A 14,320-nucleotide genomic window follows, 5' to 3' on the forward strand; every position below is an offset into this window, starting at 1 on the left:
TAGGACCTTTTCCAGGAGCATGCAACAGCCCTCAGTCAGCACCCTTCCTTTGCCCACATCCTTGCACCAACCTTGATCAGCCTTTTCCATGTCCCACATCTTAGCTTAGTACCTGCAGTGCAGTATACAATTGGGATGGGAGAAGCTGCCGTCGCTGTCATTTCTTTGAAGCTTGCAGTCACCTGCCAATCTCACCCTGTTTCTTCCTCCCCCTCCTGCAATCAATTTCTCTACACCATTAGTACATTTCCCTCTAGCTCAACAAAAAAGTAATGCAAACTTGACTCCTTATCTTATACCCTCTCAAAAGGAGTTTAATTACAAGTTGGTGATAAAATGTATATATGGGGGAGAGAACTGAGAAAGTCTGTCAGGAGTTGTGGTCTGCTTGGACTAATGCAGAGAGAGATACTTTTATAATTTGATTTACAGTAAGCCTGCCATGCAGCCTTTTTGCTGACTCTTCACAATGGATTTTTGGCAAACTCTGAATGGGTGTGCTGCTATTGTAAGCTAAAGGTTTCTGCACGCTCTTCACATGACACTGGGATAATCCAGCAATCTAACATACAGGGCAGACATGCTTTCCTAATCCAAGAAAGGAGAACATTTGCTTGCCAAACATTAAACATCACTGGAAAAGCATGGGGAATCTGCCTCTCTCTGCTTTAACTATATCCAGTCAATCTGCTGCAATCTGGTGCTTTTTGGAGAATTCCATCGGAAATGGAAATGGGAGCAGAAATTCCTGCACCTCGCATGCTTGTTTGAGATCAAGAACAGAAATCACGCAAGAAATATGAGCAGCATTCGTGACAGGTTTTCCCCCCCTCAATCCACAAATGTTACAGAAATGCTTTTTCCCCTACATTGTTCTTGATGCTTCCCTTCCACTGAAATGCACTGACATAGTTAATTATGTAATTAATTACATTTGTTTTGGCCACAGCAGATAGTGAGATGAGTAATGTAGGTTTCAGCAGAAGCCAAAGTGTAACACTACAGAAACAGCGGTGATTGCAGTAAACACACAATAGGACAGAAATATCTGCCTCCTTACATCCCTAGTCTGGAGGAACCTTTCAAGAGACTGTGAGCATGGGTGGATTATGGCTGCTTTCCCCCCATTTGGCTAGACTGGTCTAAGCCTGCCAGGCAGCAGGGTCACATGAGCCACTTGCACATCAAGGAGATAGGTGAAGGCATGTATTGACAGAGTAATATTTCAAATAAAGTTTGGCCCTAGTAGGATGGGTGTGTGCCATGGCTACACTTCAGATAGCAAACTGTCTAGGTCTGGTACAGACAGCTGAAGTACCAGAGATGGGAATCAGGGGGGAAACCACCTGCTGAATGATCTCCCTGCCTGTCTTGCATAAAGAAAGGAAACCCTGGAGTTCATGACAGGAGCTCCCCAAGAGTGTAAAGGCAGGGCCGTCTTTAGCAGATGCGGCGTCGGGGTGCAAATATCCGCCCAGCGCCCCCAATTACCACGAATAGTGTTGGGGTGGCACTGCGCACTGCCAACCAGGGGGTGCGCGCGCACACAACTCTTCCCCCATGACGCTGTGGGAGAGCGATCCCTGCAGAGGCTTGGGAGTGAAGTTGCGCCCCTCCCAAGCATCCGCGGGAGGAGAGCACAGCTTCCCTCCCCAACCTCCTCGGGAGGAGAGCGATCCCTGCAGAGGCTTGGGAGGAAAGCTGCGCACCCGCCAGCCTTATGGTTAGCGGGGCGCAGCTGGCAGGCGTGCAGGGAAAGGGGAGGCCACCGGCAAAGCCGCGCAGCTTTCCCGTTTGCTGGGGCGCCCCTGAGAGGCCGGCGCCCTGGCACGATGCACCACTAAGCCCTATGGGAAAAACAGCTCTGTGTAAAGGAAACTTGCTACTGTTTGGCAGCAATTTCTAAAAGATACAAGTGCCTCTCCAGCATCTAATGGGCAAACTCCCAAATAAAAGGGAATAAAGTTCTGCAGAAAGAATATTCCATTAATAATAAGATGCTATAGGAAACATGTTTTACTCAATTAACAGTCTATTTAGTCAAAGCTGCGAATGCTAAATAACTCAAATTAGTTGAAACCATATTTAAAGGCTTAAGATTAGATGTTGGTTATACACAGATCGACATCAAACGGCTCTTAAAGGATTTCAGGCTGCCCAAATCAGAAAATGAAATGGAGGGAAAACAGCAGAGGTGCAAAAGATGAAGTGACTTGATCAAGGTTATGCAGCAAACTTATTGCAGAGGTGGGAAGAATTTCTGGTTCATTCAAGCTGCAGTAAGATGGAATCTTCTTTTTCACTAGAGGAGCTCAAATGAATGCAGGGAATTTTCCTATATTAAAAGCTCCACAGCTATGCAGTAGATATTATCCTCTAAGTCCCAAACACACACAAGGCCAAATTCAAGAATGTGATGTATCAAAAATGACTACTTTAGAGTTTAGGGTTTATATACAAAACCTGATGTAACCCTCAACTGTCTTCTAGAAGCATTCCTCCCACATTTAGTTTACATATATAAGCTACGTTTTAGAAAAAATCACAGATACATCATATTCTGGCTATGAATCCTATTGGTATGACGTACCATATTGGTATTTCAAGGAATTATGGGTAGCATACAAGGGGTTCTCATTTTATCCTCTTATCTCTCTGAGCCAAGTTAGGCTGAAGCACCTTGTCATGAGGCCTCCCAGTGAGCTTAATTGATGAGAAAGGATTTGAACTCAACACTTTCCCTGCACCAAAAGTTCAACACTATTCACTGCATCACACTGGCACTGTTGCTCTTTTGCATCCACACACAAGCACGCACATACTTAACTAATCTGAGAAAACACTTTTTAATAGGAAAAAGGGGTCTAACAGGGATGCATCCTCTGGGGAGAGGACACAACTAAAACTAGTCACTGTAGGGTGCTTCCATATGGAGGTTTATTGTTGGATCAGTGCTGCGAGCCCATACTTTTCCTTTTACCTTAAAGTCAGGTTTCATCTTTTTATGGGATACCCATTATGCAAAAACTACCCATTTAGTGGATTTTACTGAAGTCGGGGGGGGGAGGGAGTGGCAGAAGAGTGAGTGGTTTGTCACATGTAGTGACAGTTTAGTGGTGGGTCTCTATTGCCACACCCTGACTTCTATTTCTTCTTTGCTTAAACATGACCTAGCCATTTTGTTTCTGGGGGCCCAAATTATTGAGTGTGCCTATTTCGACCAGTTGCTGCATGCTGAAGGAACACTGGAATTTCAACAATGCCATTCAGAAGAGCTATTCTATTAAGATCTCGGGGGGGGGGAGGGGTTATCTTGGAAACTGTAATCACAGTACATACATCAGGACTTTTTAATGATTTTAATGATCTTATGTAACACCACTTCAACCAGAATTTTAGACCTTTAACTAAAGATCAGACTTGTGCAAGACCTCTGTATTAAAAGAAAAGGTGGAATGTTTGCCCCTCCCCGCGCCCAAGAAAAAGCACAAGCTACCATGGTGTCCCTTGTGAAACATGATGGCTAAGGGCTGGAAACATTAGCTCCTGTGCACATACTCCGGACAGGAAAAAATATATATGCATACACAGAAACAGAAAACCGCACACTTGCCCAGAGTTGCAAAGGTAGTGGAGAGAAGCGGCAGGTTTTGAGGGGAGGGTGCAGAATTCATAGCACAGAAACATCCCATTGAAGACTAGCCCCTGGTGTGGATGGAAAACAGAGCTATATCTTTTTTTAAAAAAGCATTAGAATGAAACTACAGTTGTGTGCCAGTGGTGCACGCATACAAAACCAAATATGAACAAGCCATTTTAAAAACATCTCCCCTCTGTGGAAGCACCCTTAAGAAAGGCTTCTATCCATGTCCAAAAAATTGCAGTAGGATCATGTAGGGCAATGGTGGGGAACTTCCAGGCCCCAGGACTAATTAGTCCCATGAAGCCTCTCATATTGGCCCATGGAAACCCAGCCAGATGGGCGAGGTATAAATAATAAATTATTATTAGTATTAGTATTAGTATTAGTATTAGTATTATTATTTCAACCAAGCCACACACTCTTCCCCATACGTGCCATACAGGACAGGTGCAGGACAGGTAAAGGCAGCGCTTGGATAAAAGGGGCTTTGCTCCCTGCTATTACCTCAGCAACCAAGGCAGGTCTCCTGCTTGTCAGCTGGTGTGATTAAAGGAAGACTGGTAGTTATACTTACCACATTCTGTGTTATGTCAAAAGCTCAAATTACACTGCTGCTCAGTTTTGCCCAAGCAAAACTAAGCATTCCCAGAAGGACAGCACATCTTAAATTGAACTGCTTTCTGTCCTGCCTCTGGTGGGCTGGTATCTGCCAAAACATCCCTTTATTCCTCTGCACCTTAAACAGCAAAGGTATATAGCTTCTGGTCAGCTCTTGTCTCATAATAAACACATGCCTTGCACAGAGGCAGCATATGAACAGTCTGGCTAAGACCAGCATTACCTTGAGGCATCCCCCCCCCCCCCGCACTTCCAACCTCCATATATTTGGGTTTGTTTGTTTGTTTTTAAATGAAAAGTAATTCAAAGCATGGATGGAGAAGGGCCGAGAGTGGTGTGAGAAAGAGATGATATTTTGACTTTTCACCTCACATGTGAAAGTATCTAAGGCCAAAAAAAAAAACCAACCTGAGACATATTCAAAAAATACAGGAGGCCCCAGGAAAAGTAGAACTGCATTTATATATTTTATTCCTTATTTGCCCAACAAGTTGTTTTTTAACCCATCCAAATATATCATGCTCTAAGTCCAATGTCATAATGCACTGTGAATTTGTCTTTATACTAAAAAAGAAATGCAAATGCCACTTTTTATTTTATTTTACTGTGAAGAATGCAGAGTTAAAATGGCCTCTGGTTGTGTGGCAGTTTTTGGGTACAGAGGGTTTTTTAAAAAACAAAAACCTGTGCTGTCCTGCTCATCTCCTCCCACTCCAAGCAGACATAGGTTGCCTTCAGGCAATGCAGAAAATTCACTTTGCCACAGCCTTAGAAGTCATCCCCAAACATGACTACAGTATATCAAAAATGAAAAAGGTCAGCATCAAAAAGGAGGAATCAAAATCTTATGATTAACCAATAAAATGCAAATGCTTATATCATTTTTTTAAACTAAATGCTCCCATAAATCAAGGAAAGAAAGGGCTAAAAAGCATGACAACTTTATAAGCACCGAAGGCTTCCACAGAAACATATACTACAGCCAAAAGTCAGATTATTCACATATTTTATGTGCACATACAGTTGTATGCCTGAATACACTGCTTGTGGGAATGCCACACCTCTGTGATACCTTCATGGAAATTCGTTTGGAAAACAGTTCCACATATGCTGGGAAATGTAAAAGAGTAATCTCAGTAGCCAAGTATTCCAGGCATTTGCAGGTGACCAATAGTGTTGCCAATCACAACCATAATAGGCCAAAATAAGGAAGTTGCTTAAAGGACCAACTGAGGTAATTGGGGGGGGGGTGTCTTTTTTACAGTGAACATATTCCATGTGGTAAGATTAAAAGTTGCTGCTTCCTGACATATGCTCATTTTCAAATGAAGTGCAGGATGTGGCAACATGCAATTGTTACATGGATGCACTCTCATAAGACCACTGTACCAAATGAAAAAATGAAAGGGTGGGCAATGGCATCCTGAATGCTTTTCCACTTCTGAAGTGGTTATAAAAAGTAGCCTTGAGTCTTTCTGTGGCCTTAGACATATCAAGTTTTGGAAGCCTACTAGATTTATAAATTGGGTCTTTTGAGTGTTCAGTCAAACATTTACCAGTTAACATGATCCAAACTCACAAATTACACTATCCACTTTAAAAACACAGTATCTTTTGGTTTGGCTGATACTCTCAGCTAATAATGTAAGGAATTCACACTACTAGAGCAACCAACAGCAGCTGGAACGAAGGTGAAGTCAAACAGTCTTGGCCATAGTCATCCAATAAAACTATGGTTGAACTTTCTGATTTGAACCTGCTTCTCCTTAGGACGTCCCTGTTTTCATCAGAAAAATGTTGGAGGGTATGGAGTTATGCAGCCCTGACGCCAAGGAGATAAATAACTATGCAACCATTAGAAGACATGTGAAGGCAGTCTTGTATAGGAACTTTTAATGTTTAATGTTTTATTATGTTTATGATGTTTTTATTATTATTATTATTATTATTATTAGAATAGGATGTCCCTATTTTCATTGGAGAAATGTTGGGGGGTATGCATACAAGGCACAAGCATGTCACAAAACTAGAAGGTATTGATTGCCCTGCTCAGATTCCCCATGACCAAGTAGAGTAGAATATAGAATTGAAAAGCTTTCCAGGAGAAGACAATGCTAACCACACTGCAGTTAACACACCAGTACTAGTGTATATGTGACGAGAGAAAGTTTTTTGCAAAGTACTGGGATGGCTTGAGATATCCATCACTTGACATGCCCCCCAGGTCCAAATATACAAGCAGGATGAATGCTCAACTTGACCTGAGGCTTTAATACCTATATGCAAATAGAAGATCAACAGAAGCAGCTGTCTACACGGTAGCACCTCCAACTTGGTACAGCTTCCTCTGTTACTTACAGTACTGCCCATCATGCACTCTGAAAGCCCTGACAGAACACAAAGTTGGCAGCCCCACACAGAATGGCTAGCTGCCTACTGGTCGCTACAGTTGCTGTGGGCCTGAGTTGTAATCTGCATGGCACTGAGGAGTCATCTTTGCCTCTGTGAATGTCAAATAACTGCCTTGTCGCCTGTGGAGAGATGAGGGGCATTGTAGGAGGGCAGCAATGTGTAGGAGCTGCAACTGGTGCTCAGCAGGAAATGTTGAGTAACTGTGGTATCACCTAAGTGCTGTTCCATTTTCCGTGCTCCAGCCTAGCTCCACATTCTCCCCTTAGCAGTCATGGACACAATACTGACTCACCCGATATACAGCCCACACTGCTGCCCTGTGCAAAAAAAGAGAAAGAATCATGAGCGTTTGGCCAACAGTGACAACAGGTGATGCAGAGCACCTGGTATTCACCAACCAAAGCAGCTCTCTTCCCTCTTTCTTTCTCTGGGACATGGTGGGAACTTACCTGCAGCAGAGCACCTGCAGTGGTTCTGGTAAGAGAACCACTATTCATTACGACCTTTTGGGTTTTCTTTCAAATGCTTGAACACTCCACCACCATGTCCTTCAAAAGGGGTTGGGGTGGGGAGGCTGGGCATTCGAATTGGTACACTCAAGGGTCCCAATTCACTCTCAGGGAAGCAGCCTTGCACTCAGCTCTTTCTGCAGCAAACTCCCAGCAGATCCACATGCTGGCATATAGATTATAGGCTGAGAGAGATTGTGGCTTCCCTGCCAGAGAGATCGTAGCAAGCTGAGACTTGAATCAGGGGCACACCCAAACCACAGCTCATGCTCTTCACCTCTACGCTGCACTAACCCTCCACCATTCTATCCGCTGCTTTTCTCACATGTATTCAACACCAAAGTCTAGAAATACTGCTTATATCTGTGTAAGAAAAGAGAAACACCTGAGTGGATGAATTACTATACCTAACCCCCCCCCCCCCCCGGTATTCAAAAATAAGGAGCAGGAAAGCTAGCAAGTCAATCAAAACAGGGCAGGAGGGAGAGGGAAAGGAAAGTTGCAAAAGGGGAAAAGGCAGAACTAATCTGGTGTGCTCTCTCTGAAGAATCTCTTCTTCGCTATACATGATTAATTACTTCTGAGACATGCCTGCTGCTTCCCCTCTGGCTTTAAAAACAACCGCAACGGCAGCAGTTGAGAGCAAGAAACCTCCAAAGGATTTTGGCCAGGGCCTACTGAGCGGTTTTCCCAGGGGAGTCATCTGATCCTAGAATATCTCTCTCTCTCTCTGTCTCTCTCTCTCTCTCTCTCTCTCACACACACACACCCCTTTCTCACAGCTCCAATTAATCAATTTCTCCAAAACCATTTTCTGATCCTTGTCTACCCTTAACATATTCCTCATTTATGTGTGTCTAACTGCTTTTCTGTCATTCTCATTCTCTGGGAAACATTCTCAGGGAAACCTTACTGGGAATGTCTCCAGACTAGCACAGCTTAAAACAAAAAGACTGACACAAAGAATAGGAAGAAAGCCTCTCTGATTGATCTGATTTACATTCCAAGTTGGTATTTCATGGTTACCTCCCATTTTGCCTTTCCCTATCATTTTGCCCCTTTAGCTGCCCAACTGCAAAACCCCTGCCAGCCAGGAGGCAGATGATAAGAATAATGGGAGCTGGAAGGTGTTAGCATTTCCAAGAACAAGTCAGCGATAAGTGTGAAGTATGAAATGCTATAAACAATTTGGTAAATAAGGCATTTTCCATAAGCACTTGCCCTGTTGAAGGCATTTGATCAGCTGCCTGCTGCCACTGTGCTCCCTTCCCCTCTGACCTGTTCCGGGCTGCCTATTTCAAAATAAAAGGAAAAGAAAAGAGCAAAAGATTGGCAAAACAGGACATTTGTGGTCTGGGATGGGTACTTGCCTTCTCCCCATATGAACCACAACCCCTAGATTCCCAGCTTTCACTTAAGAGGTGTGTGGGGGGGGAATATGTTTCTAGTTCTTGATAGAAGGGTGTCCCTGAGCAGAGATGGTTTTAGAATAACTGCACTGGCTTTGGCTGCACTTGGTGCTGTGCTGCAGGGGACACCACAACAGTGTTGTGGAATGGAGCACGAGAGGCAGAGGGCACCAAATTTTAGCATCACACAGTGTGCTACTGAAATTTGAGAGCCCAAAGTCTTCCAATGCCCTGTGGAGTAAAAGGTGCTTGCTATGAGTAACCCATGACCATCACTGCAAAAAAGAAGTGGTAACTATGAACTGACTACTCCTGGGGACAGCTCTCACTCTTTTTTCCTTCCTGAGACCGTATATACAATAAAATTTTGATGACTTCCCCCAAAGAATCCTGGGAATTGCAGTTTGCTTAGAGCACCAGGAACTGTAGCCCTGTGAAGCTGTAAACTACAGTTCCCAGGATTCTTTGAGGGAAGTGGTGTGCTTTAGGTGTCTGGTGTGTGTGCAGCCTCAGACTCTCCACATCTCCCACCCAAATGGAAGGTGAAGACTCTTGAGAGGAAAGTCGAAAAGCAGAGTCTGGGAGAAGGAGCTGCTCATTTCCTGTCACAGTCAAGGCCTGTAATAATCCTTTTCATCATCTCCTGTCCCTCTCAGTTGCATAAAGCTCACTTTCAGCTTTTTCCAGACCATTAGGCCTCTGGAGAAGCTGGTGACATTAACCAATTCTCTACAGTCAGCACCAGCAAGAGTCATTCCCTCCCTCCTTCCTACTCTGTAGCTAGGGCACATGAGACAAAGGGAGAAGTGTTCCCATGGCTGGCCCAACCATTAGACAGGAGTGAGGCATCTCCACAGGGCAGGTGGTTTTGGATATCATGAAAAAGCAGCAAACTTAGTTACTGTATTTTTCTGTGTATAAGATGATATTTTTTCATTAGAAGTACTAGGCAAAAATTGTGAGTTGTCTTATACACGGATAGCGGGGGCGGGGGGGGCGGGTGATTGGTGGCAGCAGCCAGCAGGAGATTGGCAGCAGTGATTGGGCGTGTGAATGGTTGCTGCGGCAAGGCCTGATGATGATTGGCTGCGGCTGCAGCAATTGGGCGGGCTATTTACCAGCAGCAGTGAGGCGTGCATTCAATCTGGTGTGGTTGCATCGAGTGTGCAGGTGGGCTTTTGGTGGCAATGGTGTGTGTAGACAATGATTGGTGGCCGTGGCGATGCCCTCCAAAAGAGGCCCAACAACTTTGGGCAATTTTTTTGTTCTGGTCCAAAAAAATAGGGGTCGTCTTATACATTGGGGCATGTTATACATGGAAAAATATGGTATTTGATTTATTATTTTTGCGTTTTCACTCCTAGAGAGAGGCTCTTGCAGGATTTTCTGCCTCAGGTACCAAAATAACTTCTTCAGCTCAGGGTACTGTGCACCTTGACGATGAGGTGCACTATTGACTGTTCTGGCTCAGGCAGCAAGATACCTTGGAAAGGCCCTGGATGTTCCAGCTAAAATAATTCTTGAAAACATCCCTTAATCTTTTTCCACTGATCTAGCAGGATACATACAGAATATCTATATTCTCACCCACAAATAGATGGTTGGAAAGAACTGAACTACAAAAGGCTGGAAAGACGAAAGGGGAGCTGGGTTTCAAAATTAATCACCCCACTCCTTCTTATCTCTATGGAAATATACTTACATACTTCTGAGTCTTTCTTGCCCATATGCAGCTAAAAAGGCTAGTTTTCAGGATGTGTGCCCTTCAAAACATGGTCCAGGACAGGGTACGAATAAAATATTTGCAATTTTATTATTATTATACTTCAGTCAGACTATTTAAATAGATCTGCTTGTTTCTGTAAAACTATTTAAAGTCAATGACTAATTAACATTTTGATTTAAAGACACCTCTGTTAAAAATTCAACACCCTGTCTCTTTCTATTAAAGTGTAAAAATGCTCACATTAATAAATTCATTTATCACTAATCTTTTACCAATCAATTCAGTGCTTCAAGCCTGTCACTGCCACTTCCTCAGTACAGTACAGTACAGCAGAGCTTACACTCATATAATAACTGAAAAACCAGGATGATGTCAAAATTAACATTTCATTGTTATTATTTTCCAGCAAAAAAATTATACGTCTACAGAGAACTCATCTTTATCTATAGCATATGGTGGAGAAAGAGTATTAAACACCCCCCCCCCCCAATTTTTAAAAAATTGTGTGTCACTTTTCACTCTGCGAAGGAGATCACACAATTAAATGTGCAGTTTCTTGTCCCGATCTCAATTTTAATTTTGCCTATAGAAGCTGGAGGATCTTTTACGGCAGCTTAAAAAACACAGATATACAGAGAATGTATATCTGTATATACACAGAGAATGCAGATGCTTGAATGGAGAGTTTGGGAGGGGAATATTTTCTAATTCTTACCTGAAAGAGAATTCATATATTTTTCAGGCATATAATGAACTCTTCTAATTTACTAACAAGAGATAAGAAGTCACCCCAGGTTGTTTGAATATTTACATACTTTAATTGAAATTCTTAGCATATTACTATTTGCTAATCACGTGTGATATCTGTACCTACTGCGCTCACTAGCTGGGGGTGGTAGAAAAAGCTGGATCTGACTATACCTGTGCCATTCTGATGTCACATGAGCTATTTCCAGCCCAGTTACCATGGAAACCGCAAGGCCTCCACACCAGTTAGCAGTTCAATATATAATTTACTCAATTTTTTTCCACCTAACCAACTGAGGCTCATATACAGCAACTACACACACACATACACACAAACCTATCCTTTATATATGTAATTGTTTGATAAGAACAATTCAATAGTAAATCTAGTCCTTTGAAGAAATATTAGGAACAGAACCTCAAAGAAAGGGGCACTAAAATTTAGGGTGTGTGGTGCATAAAATCTCACCATTTTAAGAAACAAGTGAGGCAGTACTAGGTACTAAACAGAAATTCCAACATAGATCATAGGAGCAGACAGAAACATAAAACATAGCATTCCAGAATCCCCTCTCACCAGAGTATTAATAGGAGATTGTGTGCACTACATTCATTTAAAGCACCACCACCCCAAAAAAGGAACCCTGGGAACTGTTGTTTCCTCCCTCAAAGAACTACAATTCCCAGGACCCTTAACAAGCTACAGTTTCCAGTATTATTAGGAGGGTGCTTTAAGAAAGCCCTAGTAGAAGTGAAGTCCACATAACCCTGTAGCTACTGTATATATTGTCACAGTGTTAAAATGACTGGAGTTCTTTATTTTAAAAGTTGTACAGAGATGGAGATGGCTGGCCAAAAAATGGTACTACGTGGCAGACTCCTGCTCAAAGCAAGTGCTTCATCTTGTTATGTGGTACAGATTGCAGATTGCCTTGCTGCAACCAGCAAGCTTAATACCCATGGTCAAATGGTGAAGAGGAAACTAGGGTAGGGGAATGAACTATTTTGCTGATACAGTTTATCCACCCCTTTGTGGTTTTTTGTCATGACATATGAGAGTCTTTCACAGCAGCTTGATAGGCAGAAACTCTTATTCCCCCATTGCCTCACCAATCTGAGGAAACCTGCATCAGTTGACTATGTAATTTTAAGTACACCTAAGACAATGAAATTCCAAAGTGGGGTTTTTGTGCTTTTAGGAGTTGTGCAGAGGTGAAAATTCACAAGATGCGATTCTCCCCATCACAGTACTACAATGATAAAAGAAGTTGCATGGTGAATTTTCTTCCTTCAATGTAACAGTTAAAGACACAGGAGCTTCTCAAAATCTGGACCTAACAACCCAAGTTTATTGGTCTTGCTTAGAGATGAAGGAGAAATTTGATTTAGTTAAAGGTGAACCTACCTAATTTGCACTTTCCAAAACAGTATGCAAACCAAAACATAGCTATCCTTCAAAAGCTGCACATATTTGCCGTGTAGTTCATATGCTAGGGTAAATGGGCACAAAGAGGCACGTATTTGTGAAAATTGCATGTTGGGTGAAAGATTCCTGCATTGCAGAGGGTTGCACTAGATGACCCTTGTGGTCTCTTCCAACTCTACCAAGTCTGTGATTCTGTGATGTTGGGGGAAAGTGCATACAAAAGGTTTATATTGGGAGAAATTTGCAGTAAAATGCTAGTGAATTTTCATGAGGACTTCAAAAAATCACAAACATATGGGAAAATGTGGAGAATTGAGGACTGGAAAAATGAAAAACTGAGACAAATCAAAATTGTCAGATATGCCCATTCCTAGTCTTACTCAGTGGGCTGTTATTTACCAGAATGTGTTTCAGTCCTTTAAAAAGCCAACCACTAGGTCTGGTTACAAGAGCTTTTATCACCATGAATCCAGGAAGATGTCTCTGTGCTGTATAAAGTATTCATGCTCTATACTTTTTATGCCTTGTTGCTAACTCTCCCAGTTTTCAAAGGGCAGCATTGCTACTCTGCTTTCTTCAACCCTATCTCAGGGAGGCATGTTATGACACATGAGATTCTCAAAGATATCTCACAGAGCTTTCATGAATGCAAAAAGAAGGGGAAAATGTGAGCACTTGGGCTGCAGTTCTACATATATACAGGGTTATGTATATGTTTCAAGTATAGGACTGCTGCTTTAACATTAAAACAAAGCACTGAAACAATAAAAGGCCCCTGAAATGTCATCTTCAAGCAGAGGAAGGTAGCAAATACGATTGTTTGCGGTTGAAATCTTTCCTAAATTTCAGGGTGTTTTTTTACCTTAGAAAAAAGAATGCTTATTGTCGTTTAAGTGTGGGAGACTGTGCACAAACCAAGTGAAGTGTGGCAAATATCTGTATAGTACAGAGATGAAGTGGTGACAGGCATTTTAATTAACATTTTTCAGATACTTTATCTGTATTCAGATAACAATAACCTGAGCTAAAATTCAATTATTGCTAAAACCAAGCATGTGTGTACATGTGCATGTGTTCATGCATGCAAGCACATGCACACCATGGTTGAGAAAGGAACCTTTATAAGCCCACCTGAAGAACTCTGTTTTGAGGTTGATTTTTTAATGAAATCCTTCCAAATAAAGAGACACAAGGAGCAAAAGGGTGTTTGCCTCCTCTGTTTAAGCATAATTAAACACCTTCTGGAATTTCTCAAGGACTGTACCTAAACATGGTTGAATACAGGCATTGGCAGAGGCTAAGGGGTCTGTGCAGCATGCAGAGCCCAAGATCTATGAAGCCATACTGGCCCATCTCTGAAAATTCAGAAGTGGTTGATAGTCTTTTCTCTAGAAACCCTTGCCTATGGTGATGTATTATGTGGCGCAGCAATAAAACAGCTAGCACATTTGTAAAGATAAGCAGGGTCTGGGATGGTTTCAATTTGGATGGGGAACCGCGTGTTGATATTCCAGTATTTCAGGGGGTTGGACCAGATGACCCAACTCTGCAATTCTATGAAAAACAATCTAATAAGATGTGCAGCCTAATCTTATGCATATTTACTGTGAAGTTTAATGCGATTTATTTGGGAGCAAATGTGCAGAGGACTGCAGCCTGAGACCACAATACTCTGCAGGTTTGCTTGAAAACAAAACCTAATGGAAACAGTGGGATTTATTTCCAAATAAACATGTATAAGATTAGACTGTGTCAGATATTTTAACATGAGCTTTAATGCTTAATAATTCCCCTGGTGCCCCATTATCCTTATGGAGTTATAATTGTGAG

At 42.3% G+C, this 14,320-nt stretch overlaps 1 protein-coding gene across 10 annotated transcripts in view; it reads right to left on the bottom strand.

Moving 5' to 3' along the window:
- The window catches only part of TCF20 (transcription factor 20), a 200,220-nt gene that overhangs the window by 115,513 nt on the left and 70,387 nt on the right, over positions 1-14,320 (bottom strand). Inside the window, exon 1 of one of the 10 annotated variants that reach the window (XM_080971878.1) lies at positions 10,294-10,360. The exons of the other annotated variants lie outside the window; for them this stretch is intronic. The gene's annotated coding sequence lies outside the window, so the exon portion shown is untranslated. Of the gene's footprint in view, positions 1-10,293; positions 10,361-14,320 lie in introns of those variants that run through there. 10 annotated transcript variants of the gene reach the window in all.

This window comes from Podarcis pityusensis, assembly GCF_964106645.2.
Source record: "Podarcis pityusensis genome assembly, chromosome: 10".
In the NCBI taxonomy this organism is placed as follows: domain Eukaryota; kingdom Metazoa; phylum Chordata; class Lepidosauria; order Squamata; family Lacertidae; genus Podarcis; species Podarcis pityusensis.